Raw genomic sequence first — 5021 nt, 5'->3', positions numbered from 1 at the left:
AATTCAGAAATGTTCATAGTTTTAATTGTTAAACAAGTTAGTTGTAATAACAGATCATGCATTCCATTCAAGCTCTTGGCTTTCCAGATGGTAGGAACTAATGTGTCTGTAAATTCCAGGTCGTGTCAACCAACCCCCTGCCCTGTTCACTGCTTCCTGAGCTTTTGCGCCTTCCGAGGCGGGTGGAAAGCATTTGATTGACTTGGGGTCATTGTCCGTGCACAGTTTCATATTGCGTATCCTGAAGCTCTTGTGATTCCTGTTATATCCCTGTCCACGACACCTCCCTCAGAACCTGGTCAGGGAGGGAACCCATAATGGTTCAGAGTAACAGTTGCACTGAAGTCCAGTTTAGGAACCAATGAGTGTTTATTTGGGTTCCTAACAAGAATCTGGGTGAGGCAGGGTTGGCTCCAAAGCAGCACCACTGAGAAGCCCATCAGCTGTGACTCCTGAGAGAGAGCCCGAGTGCTGAAGCCCTCGCACGCACGGCTAAAGGAAGCGCAGGACATCCAAGCCTCCCTCTGCTGCTCAGCCCCTGCTTCCCGTCTCCTGGTCGGGTTCCTCCCCCAGCAAGTGCTCTCAGCGTCTGCAATCTTGGAGAGGGAGCCCTCATGACTCTTGTAAGTTTCCCAAACATTTGAGGTTTGTTTGCTTCCTTAGTCTTACATGCCGCCTACTTCCACCTGGGGAGAAAGTTTCTATTCAGAGCAAACTGTTGTGCAATGCGTGGGGTCGGGGAGGTCAGGATGCCTGCCTGGACCGGCTGCTTGGCTTCTGCAGCGCACAACACTGGCGTGCAAGCGTATGGCAAGCTGATCAACTTTTCGGAATGCTGTGAGTATTGACTCACTGTATCTGTATCTGTATCTGTATCTGTATCTGTATCTGTATCTGTATCTGTATCTGTATCTGTATCATCTGTATCTGCATCATCTGTATCTGCATCATCTGTATCTGCATCATCTGTATCTGCATCATCTGTATCTGTAATGTAGACTCAACAAGGGATGTGTGGAAAATGTTTGGTGAAAACTGCATCTGAATTGAATATTTATAGACTTTGTTACTGTATTTTTTCTTTTTCTTTCTTTCTTTCTTTTTTTTTTCTTTTTGGTTTTATGAGACAGCGTTTCTCTGTATTGTTTTGGAGGCTGTCGGTCCAGCCTGGCCTCGAACTCACAGAGATCCGCCTGCCTCTGCCTCCCAAGTGCTGGGATTAAAGGTGTGTGCCACCGCCACCCGGCTGTTACTGTATTATTATAACTGTAATGTAACATTATTACATATACTATCATTATGACTGTTATAATTAAGGCATTACCAACAGTTAACATAATTATAATATGCAAGAGGATATATGTAAGTCACTACATAAAAAGGTCTTCAGCAACTGTGAACTCTGGTGTCCACAGGAGTTTGGGAACCAATTCCTTCAGATACTGAGGGAGAATTGGTTCTTCCTAAAGATCAAGACCTCATTTACGGATTCCCCGTGTCCCTGGGGCATTTCTGACAATCCCATGTACACCTCTACATCTTCCCTCTTTAGCTACATCTGACTTAAAAAAAAATCCTAATTTTGGAATGGCCTAGGAGTAACTAAGGAGCAAAAAGGACCATCTTGGACAAAGAACACTAATTTTAACACATTATATTCCCAGCTCCTCTTTGAGAGCCGACACTGATTCTGACTGGAGGTTGTCTGTCCCCCTTTAGGGATGATACATCAGCAGTGAATCCCGGTGCGACAGTACCACGGATAGCATGGCTTGATCAGAAATAGATGCCCACCTCTCCTAGGCTGTCTGTTTGACCCCCAAAAGGACTGATCCCCACCTGCCTCCGGGGACATCTTTGCTACTTAGTAACGGCTTTCTCCCTGGGTGCTGCAGCAGGCCGCTCACTGGCATTCACTGAGCACACGCTGTTGGTACTTTCTGAGGTACTGACTGGATTGTGTCCTTCTCTGGGGGCCTCTGCCACGGCGTCCCCAGAACCCGATACAGACACACCACAGATAAGTTGATAAACTCTGCCGACAGAGCTGGAAGCCCATCGAAAGAAGACTGTGTCTTATATCCCAACAGAACGGCAGCGTCTAAAGTGTCCATGGTGCTGGCAGGCCCGCTGCCCCTGACGGTGATAGCGAAGGGAGCTGGAGAAGGAGGGTGGGTCACCCTGGAGGAGAAAGGAGCTTGGCCGAGTGGAAGTACTGGTAAAAACATTCCCAGCATTCCCAGCATTCCCAGCACTTAAAACTCCAGCGGGCCGTGCCTGGGTCCTCTATTGCACTCTGAAAGGCAGCAGCCCGCTTAACCAAGACTTAGACCCGTTGAGTAGGAAGGTGTCTGTGCTTGCGTTGGTCATGTTTCTGATTCCTGTGCCAAGAAGCCTGAGCAAAGCAACTCACGGAAGAAAGGATCTACGTGGGCTCCCAGTTCCAGGGTTCAATCCTTGCTGTCCATTAGGACGGAGATTCCTGTTTCTCAATCTTACTGACATGCATGGAGGCTTGTCTCCCAGGCCATTCTAGATCCCGCCAAGTTGACAACCAGTATCAACCAGGAGAGTAATACTGTACACAAGGCTAAGCCCAAGCAACCAAGCGCACTCTGAGGACATCTTATGTGTCTAGAACCGTACTCAGAGAAATGGGGTCCTGGAAGAAAGCGAAGACTCCTTAACCATGACATCGTGTCCCCTAACGGCTCTACAACCTCCTCTCTGGTCTCCGTGTGTGCCGCGTAGCTCCCATTGGCACGGCGAGAGCCATCTGAAATAATTCCTGGGGGTGTGCGTGTGACCTTACCGGGCCTGAGTTCCATGGCCATGGCTGTGAGATGCAGAGGGATGGAAGTGCCGTTTGGCCGGCATCGCCATTTGGCCGGCATCCGTAGCATTGTGGGCTGGGAGAAGGTATGGGGAGATCTCAATTTATCTGACTGGAAGTCGGATTTCAAGCATGATCCGTGTCCGGCCTTTTCCAAGACTAACTGTAGCTCAGGGTCCAGGGCTGTTGGGAATGGTGTAAATCAACCTTAACAGATGGTCACACTGTCCTCAGAAACCCTGCCTCATACGAATGGGAACTTAGTGTGTGGCATTGCCCTGTGGTGGACCTCAAAGAGCAGCTGTAAGAGACCAGGGTCATAGGCTCTCAAATACAAGCTATTTCTCTGCGGAGGGTAAAGGGCATCCCTGAGCGCATTATTAGGGCCTGGCATGCAGGTGGCGGCCTCGGGGGTATAATTCACAGACCTTCAGAAAAGCTTTGTCCTGTCAGTTGAGTACTGAGAAATGCCGCCTTCTTGTAACAATGATCACCTGATTATTTTTATGCTAGTGTGACAAGATAATGGCCGGAATGGCTTAAGAGGAGGGAGGGTTTACTCTGGCTTCTGGTTCAGAGGGCTCCATTTATCGTGGAGGGTGAGAGATAGCGCACCACCTTGGATGACAGCAGCAGAAGTATGTGACACAGGCTGTTGACATCATAGCGACCAGGAAGCCAAGAGTCAGGCAGGAAGGAGGGGCCAGGTAGAACTCGCAAGGCCTGCCTCTAGTGACCTCTTGCCGCTAGCCAGAGTTCCCAGACCCTCCCCAGTAGCGCCTGCTGTGGAGAATGCCTGCGGGACATGGGCTTGTGGGGGACATCTCACATCCAAACATCATGCATGGTAAGCAGGTGGCTGCAGGCCCGTGGATGTAAATAGGGGAGAGTTTGTTTAGAGGTAGCAAATCCTGTGAACATACTCTGAAAGTTGGGTCACTTGGTGTCCCTGGGAAAAGAAATCCCCAAGGTGGCCTCAAGCACTAAATTTTTCAATACAATGTCGTTCAGTTCATGGATGGAATGCCAATTGGCAAAGATGCATATGCAGCCTGTAAACCAACTGCCTCTGAGAGCTCTTGACAGTGATTCTGATCATCATGGTGGCTTAGCCAGCGGCATCTATGTGTCCCTGTGTCCCATGTCCCATGCTTGGTACCCATGGCTCTTACGAGAGCCCTGAAGGTAGATATAAATATTCCCCTTTTTGAGGCACATTTATATCCTCAGTATTTATGTCCTCACTGTTTCTGTCCTCAGTATTTCTGTGGTCAGTGGAGAAAAACACCTGGGTTTTTCCTGGTTTTTCTTCCAGGAGACCAGAGCTTGTCTCCCAATTTCATACCAGGCCCTTCACAACCCACCCTATGAAGTCTAGCTCCAAGGGATCTGACATCCTCTTCCGGTCTCTGTGGGTTCTGCACTCAAGCACACACAGACAAACACACACAACTGAAAACAAGTATTGTTTCAAAACACTCGTGTCTATAGGCAGGTCGTGGACACTGGAGGAGAGGTCTAGAAGTCCCTGGTCTTAACGGTGCTGCTCTGTCCCTGCTGCGGTCTTACAGTCCAGACGACTGAAGGTTCAAGAGCAAGGTGCAGCAGGGCCAGTCTCTTCTGTGGCCTCTCTCCTTGGTCCTCCTGCTGTTTCCTTGATGTTTTTCTATCGCTATTCTTCCATTCCTGGTGCCTCTCTAAGGAGCTATCACGGTTAATCTTGGCTGTCAACTTGATTGACTGAATCAATGGCCAAATATATGCCTGGGCAGGGTCTGGTGTGTGCAGGGGCTGGATTTCTTAGGAAGATAGCTCGAAGTGGGGAGACCCTCCAGAATGGAGAGCAACTTTTGACAGTGGTCCAGTTATAGGGGTCTGAAAAGAAGTCGGGTGTTTTTCAGTCTTCCAAGGAGGACCCAAGACCAACAGCTCGTCAGGAACTCCTAGGTCTGCTGTAGAAAGAGATGTAAGTACCCACCTGTGGCGCCGACCACACCCTTTTGGGCATGGTCACAGGTGCGTACAGGAGGGAAGGATTTAGGTTGGCTCTGGGAGGCGCGCTCTCTCTCTTGCTGCTGGCCGGGTCACAGAAGACAGCCTGGGAGGATCCTTGGAGCTGGAAGCTGGGGCAGCCACCCGCCTCTTATGTAAGTAAGTGTTCTCTCTCTGAATAAACTTTTCAACCTGT

At 49.4% G+C, this 5021-nt stretch overlaps 1 long non-coding RNA gene across 1 annotated transcript; it reads left to right on the top strand.

The window, feature by feature from the left end:
- Positions 1-345: 345 nt before the first annotated feature.
- LOC121141890 lies at positions 346-5021 on the top strand. The gene is made up of 2 exons (XR_005878819.1): positions 346-623; positions 1720-5021. It is a non-coding gene; the product is annotated as an uncharacterized LOC121141890 (long non-coding RNA).

This window comes from Mesocricetus auratus, unplaced genomic scaffold, assembly GCF_017639785.1.
Source record: "Mesocricetus auratus isolate SY011 unplaced genomic scaffold, BCM_Maur_2.0 Super-Scaffold_100008, whole genome shotgun sequence".
Lineage (NCBI taxonomy): Eukaryota > Metazoa > Chordata > Mammalia > Rodentia > Cricetidae > Mesocricetus > Mesocricetus auratus.
The sequence above is the reverse complement of the archived record's forward strand: the minus strand, read 5'-3'. Positions and strand labels throughout refer to the sequence as shown.